The sequence below is a fragment of the Pimephales promelas genome, chromosome 10, assembly GCF_988280905.1.
Source record: "Pimephales promelas chromosome 10, fPimPro1.hap1.1, whole genome shotgun sequence".
NCBI classification, from domain to species: Eukaryota; Metazoa; Chordata; class Actinopteri; order Cypriniformes; family Leuciscidae; genus Pimephales; species Pimephales promelas.
In genome coordinates, this window is record NC_142778.1 from 28,723,797 (window position 1) to 28,745,360 (window position 21,564).

Consider the following 21,564-nt stretch of genomic DNA (forward strand, 5'->3'; position numbering starts at 1 on the left):
TTGAATATTTCTTTGGCAGGAAATCACATTACAGGGCTATTAAAAAGTAGTTATTTGTACATAAATTCCTAGGGAGTCAGTGGTGGATCTTGGCAGAAGAAGTGTATGCAGCTCGATACAAAGGCAGTTAAGAGATGATATTTCGCCAGCACCGTGTTTATTAAAAAATCGGCCTGCTCCTTCATCATCCTCTGAGGGAACTGTGTGTCAGCTAGCTCATATTTCATAGCTCATGCTAATGTAATTAGTGCTGTCACACGGGAAGGAAAATGCTCATTACCACTCTTATAAATGTTGATTTCACTGGGTGGCAAAAGACAGCAGCTATCAGCACTGGAGGTCTTTTGAAACTGTGTTTGGTGGATCAGATGTCCTGGGAGGTTTTGTTTTACATGTTTTTTTGGATTGTCTGCTGTTTCTTTCCATACCTTCTATTTTATCCCAGTGGACATTGTCTGTTTCAACTGGTGGGTCGTGACCCAAAAATAGGTGTTGCAAGTCTTATCTGTTATGGTTAAAAATGGGGAAAAAAATAATGAATGAATATGGTGAAATGTGGTACTATTCCTGTACCACATTTATATTTGACTTTGAGTTATATTGCATTTTGAAAGAACTGCATGCCAATAGCACAACACACAACCAAACTTGTTACTGCAATATCCTAATAACAAATAACATTGAGTTTTTGCTCATCGAACAATGCAACATGCTACAGAGTATCAATTCACAACCTTACTATAAGCCCGACTCTTCTGCACAATGGTAATGATCAAAACTTCAACATAATAGAAACTTTTTCAAATGTCAAACATAACTGAACATTAAACATTAACAGATGTTTCCCTTTACTCAAAAACACATAAAATAACAATTAATTTCAAAGTTTCATCCCCATTACCAGCCATGTGCAAAGAATGCTGGGAACTAACAATGGTGTCTCTAAATAAAACCACATAATTGAGTTAATTTTCTTAAAATAAATTGGTAGCCCTTTCCCCTTAATTTTATCAGTTTAATCGGTTCCTCAATTCAAGCCTCAAAATTGTTTGTTTCCTTAAACAAATAAGAAAATGTATCTCTTGGTTTTATTCGTGAAATGTTTTCAGTATTTTCTATACAACACTGAACCACAATTTTCTTAATAAAATATACACAATATTTTTAATTATCACCTTCATTTTTTTTTAATGAAAATTACAAGACCCATGATTAATTTTTTTACAGTGTATCTTTCTTCTGGATAATACGCACACACACACAAAAAGAGTTTTTGAAAAGTGCTTAAACTGTTTTTCCTGTACAATAAAAGTCATTGGAGTTCAAAACAACATTGGACCCTTTTTCCTTTCATTAAATGGACAATAACCCACTGAGACATTGGGCAAAATAATATATTTTGTGTTCTATAACAAAATGAAAGAAATACTCAGGTGTTTCTCCTGAAACAAAAAAACTTGAGCATAATAGTTTAGACCAGCTGATGTCATATATTAGCCTGGCTACTGTCATATATTTGCCTGGCTTCTGACTACCCAGATAACGAGAAAATGAACGTGATTCCCAGACCACGTCCGTGGTCTGGGAATCACGTTCATTTTCTCGTATTTGAGCCATGGTTTACGAATGCCCAGAGCCGTTTATTGGGTGCTATGAATATCTATCAAATGCGCCTGTACGTAGCTCATAGCCATTCGTTTCAATTATACCAGATGACACACACGATGTGTACATGATGGCGTATGTATCTAAGGCTGCATCAAAAGTTAACTTTGCGTCTGCTGCCATGTTTGCGTCTGCTGCCATGTCCTCCCCGTTCTGTGATTGGTTCCCTCGTTGAGCCGAAAATTTGGTCCATGGTATTCAGACTACCTAGCAGCGTGTATTAAAACGTGCTGCGCAAAGGCAGCATGGGGAAACCCAAGCTAGTCATATATACTAATATGGACGATGTCTGAGCGGATGATTCTGAAACCAGATGTTAGTATTTGGTTTTGTATGTCTCTTACATAGAACTACAAGGATAAAGCTTTTGTACTTTGTTTTCATCTCCACTCATGAACCTTTCCCCCCTGATGTGCACCAATGTTCTTCAGGCATTAAGTTAGTTAAGTCTGTTGATTTAGTCTTAATTTGGGTGGAGATGAATACTACTAATAATGGTTAACAATGGGCCTTTGCTTGTGCAAGCGACTTGCTATGGGCTCACAGAATCTGTTTGGATAAAACCCACACTTCATCCTAATGCACATTGTATTCAAACACACTCTATCATTAGCGATAATGGCTCTGTTTACCAGCTAAGATATGATTGCCGATCCCACACACTGTAGCTTCAATTTCAAAACAATAAGAGTTTTTTGTTTTACCCTGTCTGTTATTAAATTTCAAATGATTATGCATACCGTTAAAGCGAATCCCAAACAACTAGGAATGATTTTGTGGCACTGTATAAAAAAGGAAAAGCCATTTTCTTTGAAAAGAAATGGCAAAACTTTTTAGATGAAGCTTTAGATCACAGTTTGTTTTGGCATGTATTTAGAAAAGAACTAAAATATTGTGGAACGCACACTGTGCTTTTGGCCCTCGCATAAATGAATAAAGCAGTTGGCCCCACTCCAAAAAACAGTCCCTCATCTTCATTGTCATGGCGAGTGTGTCAAAACGGCCCGTTGTCTAGACCTGTGGTTTTAAACTGCATTTGATTGGACGCTTCATTAACGAGTAGTTGGAGAATGGCCTGTACATGTGTAGCAGGCAGACAGGAGAGAATGGATAATTACCTCACTCTTCTGAAAGGTTTTCCAGCCTGGTCCTTACACACACTGACAGACCAGAGAGAGTGAAAAAAGATGAAATTGCCTGGGTGCCTCACTTTGAGTTTTATCTGACTGTTAGTATTAGTAGAGGTTGAATTGGAGGATAATGATGACAGGACATTTACAGGTTAGTGGAACGACCATATGAAACTGATTTGACAAAGGCATATTGCTTCATGTGTTTCACTGCTCTCTTCGATTTTTTTTTTTTTTTTTTTTTTTTTTTTTATGTTACCATACTGTCAGAAATGTTTTAGCATTCTGCAAACTTAAGAATGCAATCAAGATGTGCTGTTGGGTCTTTTTAATGCTTTTATTAAGACCACCATAGTCTCATTCAGACAGTTCATCTAGTTGATATTGCATGCAAAAATAGCAGTACCTGGCTAAAATTGCTTTTTCCTCAGAGAAACAAAGTCTTGTGTTGGCTACGAGGTACAGGGCTGCTTAAAATAATGTTTAGGGGGAAGATTTTTATGTTTTGGACATCCTTGAAAGATATCCAAGAGTTTTGAGACTCTAGTAAATGGGATATATTTTATCCCTGTTGAGAAGACCAGCATTGCAAGCATTGGTATGCTGATGTACCTTCTGGTGACTGTGCATGTTCAACGTCACTTTCATCTTCATCAAACCCTTCTGTCACAAGTCTTGCTGTGTGTGTTGGTGCATGATCATGCTGATACACGGTTTGAGCATCAGGTGCTCATGATCCTCCAGAAGGGTTTGGTAGTCCTCGGCAGTGTCGTGTCCATCAAATGCAATCAGGATTGTCATGATATTGGAGCTCAAACCATCACTGATCCACCCGTGCTTCACTCTGAAGATTGGCCGCCAGGCATATAGATGTGAAACCTCCAACATTGGCCAGTGTTTCAGTTTCATTGTCCAACCCCTGTATATAGTATAACATAAATATATTAGTATTATTTTTAAAACATTTTTAAGGATTGTTGTTTAAAAATGGGATGAATTTGGAGGCACAACTTCTCAGAGAGGTTTTCAGTGTGCTGATGGCATGTTCAATTTCTGTCAGCAGCACTGTAAACTCTTTCTGAGAAGTTGTGTAGTTGTTTTCCTAAATAAAACACAGGCTGCCATAAAAGTACTGCTGATATAACAAATTCAGCTCTTCAGTAATAAACAGTTGCTGTCACATTTAAAACTGCTTTGTAATGCTCCTATTATGCAAAATCCATTTGTTTATTATTTTACAATAAAAGTTTGTTGTTTTTTTTACATTATTTATTTGTTGAATATCTGTTAATGTCCCAAATGAAAGGCTGAGGGTTTTTGTATTTTTTTTAATGTTCTCTTTGGCTGTTGTGCCTTACCTTACTGTGTTTTTTCCTGCATTAACATTGTCAAGTTTCAAAAACCCAAGCTTTCAATTGCATTTTGTTATGCTTCTATTCAAACAAAAGAATGGAACAAACATTCATTGTTTGGACAAACCTTTATAGTTGATTTTGAAAGTATGTAGTTACACATTACACATTGCTACCCTCAGCCATCTAAAGTCTGATTATTTTGATTATTTCTCTCATATAATTATTAGATTGATTTAATTAGTTAACTAGTTAAGTTTTGGAGGAAACTTTGACCACAACTCAAGTCTAATGCTCAAGCCCTACCATTGCAGAAACCATCTATTTACTTGTATCACTCTTGTGGATTGATGATTACCACCTGTCAGTGGCTGGTAATGTGTAACAAACTATTATACAGTAAATAAAGTTTATTTGTTTTTTTAGAGTCATCACTGGGCTCTTTATATGGTGTTTGCTGTGTTTTTAAAAGCTATAGTTCATGTCCCTCAGCTCTTGTTGCAGTAGCAGAGACATCCCTTGGCTACCTTAGCCAGCAGAGCTATAGGAAATTCAAACACGTAAAGTCATGTATACACACCAGACCACCTGCTTCCTTCTCAAGGGTCCTGTCCAGCACAGCATGAGGTTAGATCCAGCCAAATCTGCCTGTGTTCAGAGTAGAGCACAGGAGAGAGACAAAGAAAACTGAGCCTGAGGCCTAGCGAGAACAGTAGGAAAATAATTTAGAGATCCTGTCTCCTTGTGCGAGCACCTGCTGGAATCACAACAGGTTCCTTGTCTCAAACAGGCTAAAGACCCAGGGTATTATGATTGGGAAGAAATCTCACTGTATTTAATGTTGCACATGCAACTACGTGTTTCAGTAAACATTACTATTATTTATGGCACTCAATCAGAATTATCTGAGCACATTTGACCTCACATTTGAGTCTGGTTGGTGTGAAAGCATTTTTGCAGTAGGACCACACCAGAGACCACTTGAAAAGGTTGGTCTGTGGTACAAACTAAGCAGGTTTCTGTTGCCCGGTCATTACCGGACATTGGCCGGGAAAAAATTAAATGTCCGACAAGGTCTGAGGACTGTCTCTCGGATTAAGATGGCCCTGACCAATATGTCTTGTCTTAACATGCGGACCCTTATGGGCGTCCCCCCAAGAGGGCGAATACAGGAGTCTCGCACTCTTATGCAGGCCTTTTGTAAATCGATGTTTGCTCCCGCCGCCGATGGCGCCTCGGGAAACATCGGCTACAGCGAACACAAATCGCAGTGTCCTCCCAGAGACGTTGCGGCCCTGTCGAGTTCACCGCCTCTCAAGAGGTCTGTAGAGAGCATATTTCGGTTAATTCCTGCCAGTTAGCTGCTTCAGGTCACCAAAGCCATTTGGAAATTTATTGCCGAGGCCAGTCTCGAGGGACTGCTCCCCATAATGGCATATTTAGACACCCTGAGGTGTTCTTCAAAATACAGCCTAAGGGGTCCTTCTTATAGTGGAGCTAATATGAAAAATATTATCTACTAGGGGTGGTTCCCATGTTGGCCAGCCAACAGGGTCGGTTCTTGGAACAGGAAGTCTAGTCCCTCTTAACACAGGAGACCTCAACGTGGGTTCTTCTTTGGTTACGGGAGCCTGGGTTCTACAGTCGGCACTTCATAGTTCCTGTGAAGGGAGGGGTAGTTAGGCCTGGGTTTGGATCTCAGGTTACTAGGTTAGATTCAGAATACCGTATGTCAGTCAAACCAGCTCCGAAGACTGGTCTGTCGTGATTAGATCCACAGGCTCCTTAACTCCTTGTTCCCAACTAACCCCATCACAGGAAGTTTCTGAGATTCGTTTATCAATATACGGTCCTTCCTTTCGGCCTTGCCTTATCTCCTCGTACCTTTACTAAATGTCTGGATGCTGCCCTTGCTCCTTTGAGGGGATCTGTATTCGAAATCATATAGTTGACTGGCTCATTCTGGCTCAGTCAGGAGAACTGGCGATTCAACATCTAGATGTTGTTTTGTGTCATCTGAGTGCTTGCTGTGGACACATGTGAAGTAGTGTTCCTTAACTCCTCTTCAGAGGACTACGTTCCTGGGAGTAGAGTGGGATTCAGTCACAATGCGGGAACAATTGTCTCCTGTTCGTTTAAATACTATTTTAACCACAATAAAGAGTATTAGGTTAGGCCAGGCCATCACTTTCAAACACTTTCAAAGAGTTTTGGGCATCATGGCTTCAGCTTCAATCGTAATTCCTTTTGGTCTGCTCCGCTTGAGGGCCTTAGTGGTGGCTCAGGACCACAGGTTTTCTCCACTGGGGAACTCCTTTCACATGATCAGAGTTACGCGCAGATGCCCTCGTGCTCTTTGGTGGCCATTGGGTCCGTTAAAGTGCTATATAAATGCAGTCCATTTACCCTTCATCAGCTCTATCAAACATGGATGTTTTTCCAGGATTGAAGCATGCCTACCAAAGCTCTAATATGTACGGTGAACTGACTGAATCCTCGAGAATCTCAAGAGCGAACAGTTGGAAGGCTCTGGACAGAAGTAATTTCTCTTAACACCAGATGGTGTGGTTGGCCGTACCTCTTTTGAAAAGATTTTAAAGAAGTAGAGTAAGGCTGTGGATAATGAGCATAAACGAGGGCAAGATCACGGGCTGAATGCAATTTCAAGTGATCAAGGAGAATTCGCTTCTCCTTATAATGCATTGACTGGTGTTGTTTTAACTGCTCCTAAACATATTCTAAGGGCTCTATATTGTATTTTATCTAGACTTCTTAATAGTGATTTTGGAGCAGGCCTATAAATCATGCATCCCTAATCAATTTTTGATCTGATCAAGGCTTGATTAATTGTTACATTGAGTCTCTTTCTGCTCCCCATTCTTTCCCAACTATCGACCTCATCACATTTAAGATCCTCACGCATTTTTGTCAATTTCCTCAATGTGTTTTTTCCAGGTATATCTCCCATCTAACCACATTGCTAAATATTTAAATGTTTTAACTTGTTCTAAAGGTTTCCCATACAATACTAATTCGATATTCTTAGTCTTTTTTCCTACTGAATATCATATAACATGATTTAGTAGTTGACATTTTAAAACTCCATTCTATACTCAATTCTTCCACCTTTTTAATAGCTGGTTTGCATACCTGAAATCACTTGCTTTGTATTTCTTCCTCTCTTCCAAATAACCCCAAAAAATTGTCAAAAATATAATTTATTATAATATTAAAAAGAATTGGAGTTACAACACTCCCTTGAGGAATTCCATTTTCTGCCTCATAAATTAATGAATGACACACTACCACTTGAACTATAAGGTTTTTTTTTCATACATAACCTAAACAATTATACATATTTCCATCTATTCCATATCCTTGATGCTTTTAACAACCTTTCTCTCCAAACCATGTCATGGTGCATTTCCCATAGCTGCTTGTCTCGGAGTAAATTGGTCATTTTTGCTTTCTTTGGCTTTTTGCGGTGCATCTGGGGCAGACAAACACAAGTGTTGTTCTGTGTATGTGGAGTTTTAAGTGCCAAATTCAACATGAAAGAAACATGAATAAAACAGTGAAGCTGGCATCTTCTCATCCTGAGTTGTTATCCAGCTACAGTGCTATATAGCTGTTGCTAGTTCTGGTTGTACTCATCTACTGCTTTTCAGACCCAAAAGTATATAGTAAACTCAGGTAAGTATTGTGGCTAGTGGCAGATGTGGAGAATTTAACATTCAGGATATTGTTTTACTTTTCATTTATTTCCTGAGCCATGATTTACTTGCCTCACTTCCATGACAATATTTCCATGTCACATGTTATTATCGTGGTAATTAAAATGTCATCAGGGCTTTGTGATATGATTTAGTTCACTATCAGCCTCAGGTTCTAAATCTCAAGCATTAGTAAACAGGCAAATCATCTCAAACACTCAAATACGCTAATCGTTTAGTGCTTGACCTAGCGTGGGTGTGTTGCCGCGACTGTCTGTCTATTTATGTATAAATGCTGCTTCCATCCTGTGGCTGGTGTAATGTACTGACCTTCCCAGAGACCGGAGGGGTAGCGTGTTCAGAATCAGGGCTGCTGACCAGTGAGGTCATGCTGGTGGGTAAAGCGTGGTGGAGCCATTCCAATCAAACACTCTGACCCCGCCATTGAGTTCTCTGCCCATTTGCTCTGTCCCTTCCTCTCCATTTTGAATCATTCAGCCTTGTTTCCATTTTCAAGGACTGGTGAATCACGTTGTAACTACAGGGAGCGCTGACATTTAAAGAGACTGGATGAGAAGCAATTAGCATGCTTTGCAAAACAATTAGAACACACTGACTAAACAGATGATCAAATACTGGCCCCATAGAGTGTTTACTGAAACAGCCATCGCCCACAAGCGTAGCTCAATGACCACACCTGAAGCAATCTGTCGCCTCAGCAAAATCCATCTCCTCTCTCTCTCTTTACATGTTCACCATATAATGCATGTTTATGGTGTTTTTTTTTTTTTTTTTTTGTGAAAGATACAAATAAATAAATACGTTTTTTTTTAAGGTCTGTAATGTTTTTAAGCAAGTCCCTTATGTTCACCATTTCTTTATCAATTTTAATTGAGAAAAAACACATAAACATTGTAATATTGTGAAATATGATTCAAATTTTCTTTTAAGGGGGACCTATTATGTCCCCTTTTACAAGATGGTAAAGGGAGACTCCACTTTTGGAAATAGGCTCCTTTAACAACTCCCCCAGAGTTAAACAGTTGAGTTTTACCATTTTAGAATCCATTCAGCCGATTTTCTGATATTTAGGAGAATATCAGGAACCATATGGTTTCTGGTGTCATTGACTTCCATAGTATATTCGAATCCATTCAGCCGATTTTTTTGATATTTAGAAGAATATCAGTAACCAGACGGTTTCTGGTCTCATTGACTTCCATAGTATATATTTTTTTCCTACTATGGAAGTCAATGAGACCAGAAACTGTCTGGTTACTAATATTCTTCTAAATATCAGAAAATCGGCTAAGTGGATTCGAAAACGGTAAAACTCAACTGTTTAACTCTGAGGGAGTTGTAAAATGAGCATATTTCCAAAAAAAAAAAAGTGGAGTATTCCTTTAAGTCTTAGGTGTCCCCAGAATGTGTGTCAGATTTTGGGAAGTTTCAGCTCAAAATACCCCACAGATCATTTATTATTTTTTTATTAAAAGGAAAAGCATTGTCCTATTTCGAGGGAACTCGCACTGCATCATTGAAAATGACTCTTTGGGGATGCTACCTTAGTAAATGTGGATATTTAAAGTATAAAAATATAAAAAGTAAAAAATAAAAGTAAAAAATATTTAAAATCAATGACTACCATCAACTGTCTGGTTACCAACATTCTTTAAAATATATTTAAAATTCTTTAAGGCACCATTTTTAAGCTTTCGAATACAGCCCAAAAATGTACAGTGTTGGGGCTACTGCAGGACCAGGATGGGGAACTATATACCAATTATATTTCAAAGTGGGTGGAGCTACACTCCACAACGCCATATAGTTTGGTTGCTTGTGGCCATAGCTAGTTATAACATGCACTTTATACCAAAAACAAGCTCTTAACTGATTCTTAACTGTGCCATCTTAGTTGCCTATTTAGGAGTTAAAGCACAATAGCAAAAATATGCTTGTTTAATTTTAAGGGCAGTATAAAACTATTGTTTAAAAAATAATTATATTGAATACTATAAGTTAATTAATGAACTCCTGTCCTCTTTGTTCACAGTGATGGAATACGGTGGAGTGAGCAGCTGCAGCGGTAAGGAAGAATGAATCGTGGAGTTGCTGGAAGGACTGGATGAAGCTACTGGGATAAGGTACTGGATCAGTGGTGTCATCAGATGCAGACAAAGAATAATAGAATCTGCATAATGTTCCTTCCCCGGTCTCCCTTAGTGCCACACTCTCCTGCCCCACAGGGCATTGTGGGTAATATATAGAGGTGCTCAAGATGTGCTGGGCTCATGCGATTGTTTATGGTAGAAATAAAGTGCAACATAAACTGCAAACAAAGCAGCCGGAGAGACGCTTAATGGCCTCCTCCTCCATCTTCTCTATACTGTCTTCCCTGTCTCTTGCTCTCTTTCTCTCTATTTCTCACTCTCTCGCTTTCCCAGCTCACTTACATCCTTTCTCTCCCTCTTTCTCTGTGTATTTTTCCTCTTTTAAACAAGAAGCTGGACCACTGAGATCATTTGCTATTTTCTGCCTGTCTCTTGACAACCTGACAGCAAATTACAGAAGCATTTTTTGTTGTTGGGTAAAATGTCTCTCAATGGTCATTTCATTAAAGCTCTTTCTATACTGTAAGCAATCCCCACCTGTCTTTGTTTGTGTGAGTGTGCGTGCTTGGTTTATTGTCATATCTAGAGCCTCATTTGGATCTTATAGTCCCAGACTCATAACCACTCACGACTATGAAAGGGCACACTTAATGGCACTATTCACGAGTCTTTCTGCTCTCTGTTTTGTACAGTTAGTGTAATATATGTGTAATGTTTTTCGATAGTAAAATACCATTTTCTTGTCCAGTTTAATGTGTAGAGACAACTCTAACTAAGCCATTTGTTGGTTGATTTCCCCAAAAAGTGTCAAATCTGTGGCTCTATGGCATTCGTAAACATTGCTTTATTCGTTTGAGTCAAGGATGTCCATAATATCTGTAGAAAGTTAATAATTTGCTCCCTGCGCAATATGGCGACTGTTGGTGTTCAAACTTCAGTGTGTGGGCCAGTACTTCCGGTGATCTGTCAGCGAGAGCAAGAGACAACAGCCAGCGCCTGAGTTCCATTACCAAAGATTTTTTAGGATACAAGAGAGGCGACTTGCCTTTCAGAGGGTGACAGACTCGGCACTTCATTGTTGTGTACGGTTTCGTCACGTTGCAACAAAGAAATCAGCTTTCATGCATTCTGGAGGAATGAATTCAACCCGACCAAAAACACCCGGGTCTGTAGTTGGCATTTTAAAGGTGCAGTGTGTGATTTTTAGTAGTATCAAGCGGTTCGGTTGCGAGTTGCACTAAGGGCTCAGCCCACTGCTTACCCCTCCCTTTAGAAGAAGCTACGGTGGCTAAAACAGGACAAACATATCGTCGTCTGAAACAGAAGAGAATAGCCAGATTAGGCCAAGAATTAGTGCTGTGTTGAAAAAATCGATTCACCGATTCTGAATCGATTTTCATATTAACTTCTAAAGATTGATCCGTAGCTCAGAGAATCGATTTATTAATAGGCCTACATTTTCCCAAATTCCCCGTGAACTTTAACTTACCGCGAGTGATCCCTATGTGCGCATTGAAAGCTTTCACTCAGCGCGCACATTGTTACGACAATGGACTTTGACTCATTAAACCGTTCGTTCAACGAACACGTTCAAAAAAGCAGATTCATTAAAATAGATGTAATGAAACAATTTCAAGGTGTTAATTATTTTTAACTTTAAGTTCCACTTAAGGCTCAGCTGAGCAGCAATGCGTCGCATGGGCAAATGGCATTGATTCAATGCGTGACTCACTGATATTATTTCCCCGCGGTTTCCTCGTGCTGTGGGATGCTGATCAGCGCTGCTGCTGACGCGCATTTATGGTAAATACCCATAACGTGAACGTTAAAAGGATGATTCGACAACTATTTCGCGTTTCTTTGACACGGCACGGCAAGCTTTCCGCGAATACATATGACTTCAAAGACAGACGCAGGTAATCGCACGCGCTCTGCCGATCTCTCTCATTCACTGTCTGTGGGAAGCCTAGGCTACACATCACCACGATAAACAGTCTCGTTATCATTATGAACTTGTCTAACATTCAATACACATGCATGAAGTTCAAAACAAGAAGGGTATATCCTTTAAAAAAAAAACGTTAATATCACGGTTACTGCGGTTACTTGCAATCCTCCTGCTGATATACCTCTGCGTCCTCTGTCGTCTACACCAGGGCAAGTTAGTGAAAGCAGTTGTATTAACAAGGAAGGGGAATTGTTCTTTACAACAATCAATAGGCAACTACATTAATTTGCAGTTGAATGTCTATAATAAATTATTACAGGACTATAGTTATGCAACATATTGATACTACTATTATTAATAATAATAGTATCAATATGTTGCATAACTACAGACCTGTAATTCAGGTAACAGCTGGGAAAAAATGCTTTTTTCAAAAACAAATACCTAAATCTCGAAGATCGGATCAGATCGAATCGGATCGAATCAAATAATGATAATCGATTCAAGATCTTGAGAATCGGAATCGAATCGATTCTTGAAATTTGAATCGAAACACAGCACTACCAAGAATGTGTAACATTGTCACTGTTTCTGTACCACAGTCATTTATCAAACTTTATCATTGATAAAGTTTACAAAACCAGTCAGGTGAGGATCAAGGGTCTTAATATACTGTATGATATAATAATAGTAACCAGCTGATTGTCTCACGAACGTAACCAGCAAATTTCTCCCCACATAAAATGCTCGACTTAAAATGCTTCCAAGATCTACTTGTCGACTGCGATTGATGGGTTGGTGATTCCTTTAACGTTACTGTTTTACGGTCAATGACATGAGTACTAATCAGCTGTCTCAAAGCAATCGTATATCTTCACAAGACTTGGATTAAACCACTTTATTCATATGGATTTGTTTTACAATGCCTTGATACATCTACTAATTTCTGGTTACCTGGACTTTCAATGGAAGGACAGAAACCTGTCGGGTTTTATTAAACATATCTTCATTTGTGTTTCAAAAATTATTCAAAGTCTTATGAGTTTGGAACGACATGCAGATGAGTAAATGATGACAGAATTTGTGGATGAACCAACCATTGAAGTTCAACAAAGTGACACGTGTTGTTGTGTGTATTTGTTTGGAGGATGGAGGAGCACATTTTTGTTTGGAGTTTAAGAATTTTGTTTGCATATGGATGCATTTCTCAGTCATTCAGTTTTATGAAAAACAGACTGCCCTTTTTTGGCTAAAGAGCAAAATTAATAAGGTCTTTATGTTCTGAATTTGTTCTTTGTCATTGCAATTGGTTATTGTCAGCCTTGTTCCAATATATTTGTGTGTGGATGTTGTCTTATTCAGATTAATAATAGAACTCAATATGTGCTCTCATGTTGAAATATAAGTCCATAATGACAAACCGATTGCAGAATTTTAATGCTTTTTAAACTTCCACCCATAAGCATCCAGTTATCCGTACCCTCGTTAATGGTCCTATCGGTGACGCACAACCTTAAATATGCATTGTCAGCCATTAGTTTTACTGTGGCACAGCATTGGTGGAGTGCTGGCATGGACATAGCGGCTAAACATTCTTTAGAGCTAAGTATGTAATGAGTTAATCGATAAGAGCTAGGCTCAAGGACTATGCAGTCTCATAACAGGGCTTCCACAGCACAGCTCTTCTTACAGAGGGAGTTCAGCCCTGATTATCAGAGGGGCTTGGCACTGAAATACTAGAGCTTACCCGTTCTCTGGATGTAATATTAGGAGCAAGCCACCAGAATTATTTCACATAGCACTGCCTAAATCCCTCATAATTGACTGCAAATCTGAGCACACTAATCCAGTTTACTCCTCTATCTTTCTCTATCTCTTTTTATAAATGCATGAAAGTCTGTGCATATGTGTATGTGTGCAAATAAGAATGTTTAGATAATAAATGTTGATAAACCTAGCTTTTTTTAGGCTGTGTAAGTGCAGCATGTTGATTCATTTTAAACCCTAGAAATTAAATTTTACTGCATCAGTCCTGTTTGAATTACAAACTTCAGTACCTCATATTCTCCATGCTAATAATTTTAGCAAAAATATAAATCTCTGTTCAATTCCATTCAGCCTCCCTTTTTTGTCTCTCCATTGTCCTTCTATAGTGTGTGTTAGTAATATCACAAAAGTAAGACTGAGAGATACTGCCTATTAGGGCTGGGTATTGACACAAATTTCAAAATTCGATTCGATTTCGATCAGGCACAATGCATGGCAAGTTTTCTCAAGGAAAATAAATCTCTTAACTTAAACTGTAATCAATGAGAGTCAGTTGTAGCCTACTAGGCTTCATTAGCCTAGGCTACTGTAATATTGAAGGTAAATATAAGTGATTTGTATAGCTACAAATCAGTTCATATGTACTTAAACACTTTAAACACTTAAATTATGTATATTTTATAATAAGAAAGTTGTATGAAATATAAACATTTAAATGGTGGCTGTCATAAAAACTTGCCAGATTTATTCGCTGCTGCTTCTCTTGAGCTGAGAGCGATCTCACGCCACATAAACGGTTTATGTTTTTGAATTTCGTAAGAAAATGGACGTAATTTGAAATGAGACTTTATTTAGAATCAATAGTAACAAAGCACAAAGATTATTCCGTTGCATGCTACAATATTCCATTCATTCATCAAATGAAAACAGGATGACTAATCGATTCTTGAGATTTAAGCGTGCCGCTGAAAAGTGAAGCCAAAACGTCTCAAACCCCCTGGTGTCCGGTCCTAGTATAGGTCATAAACCCCGCTTCCCCATGTTATTTAACGGCACGCGTGACCAATTAAACAATTAAATTACACTTCAAATTTCGTTTTTCCAAATATGGTTTCTTTCATTTACTATAGTTTTTATCACGCTGATGTAATTTCAAGTGTTTGTTTTTAAAATCAGTTTGTTTTTAGTTAGTTAGTTGATGAGGTGGTGGTGACGTCATGATTGACAGCTGTGATTGACAGGTTCTCTGAGGGCTCTGTGAGCCCCCCATTTGTTTTAGATTTGTTTTAGCTCATTTGATTGCAGTTTGTCCAATCAGATTAGAGGATCCAGAACGGATTATCATTTATGATATGATGAATGATAATTAGATTTTTAGAAGTGAGAGGTCATTCATCATTTCCTGTCGGTCCTTCTTCCTCTTTTGGCCGTCTGGTTAGCAGCTGGATAAGACAAGAGGGCAAAGTCTTTGAGGGATGCAATAAAGATCTCTTCAGTTATCTAGTCTATTTATAGCCGGATCTCTATACACTTTCTGATTTGAATGTTCTTTGGGTTGCCTTGTTGATGCACATTATTTACTTTAGCTAGTTGTGTCTGGTCTCTGCAGAGTTGTTTTGTAGTATTTTTTTTTGTTTGTTTTCACTCAGGCAATGCCCTTTCCAGCTGAGCTGGTTGAATGAAGGGCATTCTTTGAAATTAATGATTGTCTTGTTTGAGTGAAAAGCACTAAATATTCATGAAGTGAGCAAGAGAGAAACAGAGAGATAAAAAAAAATCAGCGTGATAGGCAGATAATGAGTCAATGTCTGTTCATTATGTGAACCAAAGTTACTGTCACCATATATTCTACATGACCAAAAGGAATGTGGACACCCGAACAAAACACACTTTGAACATTTAATTTTTAAACCATGGACATTAATTGGAAGTTGGTGGGGTTATGCACCATTTAGAATTGAATTTAAAATTTCTATTCAATTCCGAAAGTTGATTTGAACGGAGGTAGCAAATAGGATGCAGAAGTACATTTGGATGCAGTTTTAATGCAAAGGAGCAGAAATCAAATGAATTGAAATTCAAAGAAACTCGCTTCAGTTTCAAGTAGGGCGTGGCCAAATAAATTCAAACTCACACTCTGAACTGAAAGGAAGACACATTTTTTTGTTGGTCTCAAACAATGGTAAAGTAGCTGTTGTGTAGAAGTAGTATGACAGATTCTGACTGATTATGTTGAGCTGGTCTATGATTGAACTGTACTAACAGGATTGTTTCTACCTGTTTCCGATATCATATGGACTGAAGACACGAGAGCCTCATTTGCTGGACAAATGGATTATTTTTGTTGTGTGTGTTTATGTCGCTTGCGCCTAATGAGGCAGCAGGACACACAAAGGAGAGAGCTGCTATACCTGCACAGCATGGACAGTCAGCAGGGGTGGACGAGAGTTTAGCAGTACACACACTGTGCAGAGCAGCTGTCATCACATCCTCTTACACACACACACATACACACTTTCATACTGAGGTGTGGCTGCTGAAGTTTAGAGAAAAGAGAGGCAGATGTTGTTGGAACCGGCACAGTATGGAGCCTCTTGTTTTTCACATTAGACACACACACACACTCACACATACAGCTGGCTAGGTTGGAAGAAGTACAGGTTGAGCGTGACTTATTATCTATGCAATGCAATTTGTAATCTTCCTCTTTCTGTGCCTTCGAGTGTCCTTACGTATAAAAAATGTTAACACATTTTTTCTTACCAAGTAAAATTCGACATAGCGCCTGATAGAACTGTAATTGAATGCTGTTAAATAATGGACAAAACAATGCACAAATGAAATAAAACATGTCCTGACAGGTCTCATATGTGCAGAATATGTGTACAAGTTCTGTTCTGTACACACACACAAATCAAAACACACACGAGCTGAAATCTTCACGAGTCAGTTTTGACAGGGGGCGGGTCCAAACCAATGTGTTTACAAATCATATTGGCTGCTGGCCTTGTCTCAAACTCTCATTTTGATTGGCTGCTTGAATTACGTTTACAATGTCCTCCTGTTGTGATTGGCTGTTGTTGGCCTTTACCAAACTCAAAACAGGCTTTGTTGGGAATGGGATTGGGATTGCAGGTGTCTTGATGAATCAGGTCCTCACTCGAAATCGGGTCTCCATCCTGAAATTTCTAGCCACTGGGGGACCATATACAGGCTTGGGGAACTCCTATCAATGTTAAAAGAAAACTCAGAAAGTGAACATTTCATGTCAGGGGACCTTTAATGGTCATTATAATGTGGTTCAAACATCATTTATCATAACATGATTTTGAGTACGCTAAAGAGAGTACCCATTGAAAGTAATTTGAGACAATGGGATTGCTTGGGGTCTTAATGGAGACCTGAATTTGAGGAGGACCTGATTAGTCCAGGTTGATACTGGAAGAGGTGGTAAGCATACGGATGAGACGTTAAACCGCAGTCCTGACTCTCTGTGGTCATTAAAAATCCCAGGATGTCCTTCAAAAAAAAAAAAAAAAGATTAGGGGTGTAATCCCAGCATCCTGGCCAAATTTTCTCAGTGGCCTCTGTCCATCATGGACTCCTAATCATTCCCATCCACAAGTTTCCGAGGGGGCGCTCCTGTAAAAAATAAAGTGGGTGAAACTTCCGGTGAGGCGGCGGGAAGTAGCATTCCAATGGTATTTTGTGTGTTAGTTAGCGAAGAGGCTAGCTGTTTTTCAGAGAATTATTTTACTATTTAAAGACGCAAATCTTTATGAGAGATGTCGTTACGGAGCTCAGGGGCAACATGTGCTGTTCGCGGTTGTATGTATAACCGGACTAAACTAATTCAGTGGCTGAAAACGAGTGATCCTGCCACAGCCCGTCTCTGATCCTCCCAACGACTGTAGTTTCCATCACCTCCCAAAAGACGACGAATCTTCCTGTGTACATTTGTTTAAATTCTTAATATTTTATAAACTCTATCAGCTTGTGATTGGCTGTTCGCTACTGATGTTACAGCTAAACTCAGGATCAAAGCCTGTGTTGACAGAATACCAAATGTGCCAGTAATGTATTCCAGTAGCACATTCATTTATAATTTTGAATAAACTCCAAAGCACAATGACTGTATTTTTTTTATTTTAATTGTTTGTCAGCTCGCACAACTGTCTGTCACACCATGCCTTGATGAGTATTGATTATTAATAATGTTATTATAATACTCCCAACTACTGCGGAGGGTAAAGGTACTGCTATTTCACCCTTTTGAATTTCGTTGAGGTTGTGTTCCCACATCGTTAGCTAGTTTGGATTGCTATAACTTGAATGACTGTCAACTCTTGAATGAACGAGTGTCAAGCATGTCAAGTCGCGCTTTGTTTACTTCGAACCGGAAGTCGCGCCCACTTTTGACGCAAGGCCTCATGGGGCGTAGGAAACTTGTGGATATACTGATTGGCTTCACCACTCTGTCTCCTCTACACCAATACGCAGACTCAATATGGCTGCCGTCGCATCGTCCAGGTGATGCTGCACATTGGTGGTAGTTGAGGAGATTCCCCGTTCCATATAAAGCACTTTGAATGCTGAGAAAAGCGATATATAATGTTACGAATTATTATTGTCACCACACAGGCTGTATGCACACCTTATTAGCTGTATGATTCTTTGTGCATTGGTGCAGCGGGTTTCCATTAAGTTTGGTTTTCATTAAGCTGTTTTTTAAATCATTTAATGCTATATAATTTTCTCAAAGAAATATGTTCTTCCTCTCTTCTCCTCTCTTTTGCCATTTAGAATGCCTGATGTGCATTTGTGGCTGACAGTGAGTTTTCACACTCTGCTGTTGTCAGAAGTGATTGGAAAGATGACAGACTGAAAGATTTCTACCACTTGACTCTCTTTTGGCATACAGAGCAACCACACCACAGCCAGTGGTTCAGACAGCAAAAAGCTCTGGCGCTCTCTTGATCAAAATGAAATCTTAAGTCTCAGCATCTCACATTTATGTCTTTCCCTTGTCCATCCTTTTCCTCCTGAGTGACAGTTCGATGTTATCCTCAGGGTCAGGGGGTGGCTCACCCCTCCTTGCTGTCGTTGTCCTTGGCCCTGTTTCTTAATTCATCCAGCACTCATTACACATGCCGCTGTGTGTCTGAGACAAGTGGCCATTTGAAACATGCTGCTGTGAGCACGCCTCGGTGGCCAGCGGTAATTAACAACACGCATATATACCTCCTTTTGTGAGACGGGAGATGATGGACTTGACACAAGGACAGATGATTGAACAGAAACAGGAAAGGGTTAAATTATTAACCTCTTCCTGTTATTTCACAACATTATTTTACATGTCTTGAATATGTGTTCCCTGCTCCTGTCATCGTCATAGAATAAACCTTAATCTGTTAAAACTTCCATAGACTACCTACAGACTACCTAGTCTGAATTCTTCCAAGAAAACTGTGTTAATGTGTTCGCCAGAGGTCACTGGTTGCCAGTATGCTCAACACTTAACTATTGCTTATGATTTCACAGTCAGGGCAGGTCACCTCTGGCTGGCCACCCATTTTTTTCCCAGGCTGTGAAATATCGGCAACCTTTTTGTCTTTCATTTGTGCTGTCCACATTCCGGGTCAGTCTGTCGACTTTGCTATTTGACAAGAGGCGGAATCTTAATTTCTGCTTTCATGCCGTGAATGAATCACTGTGGGCTTTTTTTTTCTTTCTTTTGCTGTTAAATATTCTAGCAAAGGCTTCCTGTCCAGCAGGCCATGTCGGTCGGATGTTAACTATGCAGCTCAATGAGATGAGGATTGAATCTAGTGAATTTAGGAGGAGACATGTCACTTCTGGGTGGGAAAAATTATGGATTCAGCATGTTTTGCTGTGTAAAAATATGCGTAAATGCTGGCAGGTGATTGGCAGGGCTGCTTGGGAGGGTTGTACTTGGCTAGGAAGTATGTAACAAAGACATGCATAAACATCTCGTGTACAGTATGTAATCTTGGACAATGGTTTGAATCAGGAGTTTATCAGAGCATTATAGCATTGAGCATGTAAAAAAGCCTGTTATTCATTTACTTTTGATTTTGAACGATTCTTATAGTACAAAAACATTTTCTCTTAAATCTTTAATATGCTTAAAATAGACCATATCTGCTTAATTTATTTTTATTCTAAACTAGCACGTCTTCTAACGTCTCTCTCTCTCTCTCTCTCACTCCCTCGCTTCTTCATTTGATATCTTTTTAGTTTTGAGTTCTTTTGTCTTTATCATTTGTGTTTCTGTGGTGGATCTTTTCACAGCAGGAACGATATCAGGCGAACAGGATCTGGAGGCAGCACTCAATCCCGAGTCCAGAGGTTGGAGGAGACGCTGTGATGCGTCCGTGGTTGTGGTGGGTTCACGCTGTGCTGGGAGATTGAAGAGTGATACTCCAGAGCACACTCTCCATGAGCAAGGGAGGAAAGTGGGAAAAGAGATCTGTGATGTAGTGAGATGAAGGAGAAGGAGGGATTGATGATGTGGTGCAGCGGGTGGGGACGCTCCCGTAAGCTGGATGATCACAGCCAAACCGGCCCCCCTTGTCTGCCGCCTCACTCCAAAACATCCCTAACATATCAATCCATTACTTACTGAAACAGACCATGGCCTGTTTGTGATTTTTGTCTGGTGGTCATGCTGTGAGAATGCAAGTTTCTCTATAGTTCTCAAAGCAAGTAAATGTAAGCTGAAAATGAGAGGTAATATTATATCAACATGACATTGAAAGGCAATGTCTTGTCTTTTGGGTCTGTCTCAAGTAGTCAAATTTTGCTCATGTCCAGTTAGGAGTTGCAGTTGCACAGACTAGTCGACTACTCGACTGTAATGCTATACCATGACGCTTTAAGCCTGATGTCGACTTGTTGCTGATCATAGCCTATAGGGGGCGCAACAGGATAAGATTTTTTTTTTACACTCCGTTTCCAGCAGTTAAAATGACAAATAAATGCATACAGTGAGAGCGCTCCACAAAATATGTTTGATTATACCATCTAAATTCTCAAAACTAATCAGGTGAATAAACGTTTTATACAACCTATTATATTATAAGTTAATCGCCGTTCTAAACTAACGCGCTGCTACATTGTAATGCGCACACACATACAGACAGTAGCTCACACATCACGTGCAGATTCTGCGCACACGGAAACATTCAGTAGCATAGAAATGTTTTGTCGTCACTGTTCTGTGATTGATCAATAAAATAGCTTAAAAACTGAAGGTTCTAGCATATATGTCTTAGTAACTAAACTGTAAGAGAGTAAAATGTAGAGAGACGCTGCTGGGTGGAATTAATTAACACACAAACGTTCAGGCACAACACTCCATATGGCATTGCTGTTCACAAGGCAGCCCTCGTTCGTACATACAGGCTTATTTGTACATAAATGATGTCATCAGCGACTAGATGACGTCGACTTGAGTTTAATCACATAAATGTCGACTTAAAATCTGAAGTCATTCAAGCCATATGCCCACTTTGTTTTGCTGGGTCACGGCACCAGAAAACCAGCAGCAACAAAACAAATGAATGAAACAAAGAAAAAAACACAGCAAGAAAACTTCTGACCTTGTTGTCCACTGGTGTCAATAGCAACAGCCAGATGAACCACAATTCATAACACAATTCATAAGTAAATTAAAGTAAATTTAGCTTCTTGAATTTCCTTTTTTTTCCAATGAGTTTCTTTGCTAATTGTTTCTTCAACTTTAGGCACATTTATGTTCAACTTTAGGCACATTTATGTAAAAAACATGATTTTTAGAGAATGATGTTTGCTTTTTTATATGAAAACTTCCTTGGAATCTTTTTACATTCATGCATT

The 21,564-nt window shown here is 39.1% G+C and overlaps 1 long non-coding RNA gene across 1 annotated transcript in view; it reads left to right on the forward strand.

The window, feature by feature from the left end:
• The window catches only part of LOC120493714 (uncharacterized), a 113,655-nt gene that overhangs the window by 36,646 nt on the left and 55,445 nt on the right, over nt 1–21,564 (forward strand). Inside the window, exon 2 of the long non-coding RNA XR_005625766.2 lies at nt 9,914–10,004. This is a non-coding gene — a long non-coding RNA (uncharacterized LOC120493714). The remainder of the gene's footprint in view (nt 1–9,913; nt 10,005–21,564) is intronic.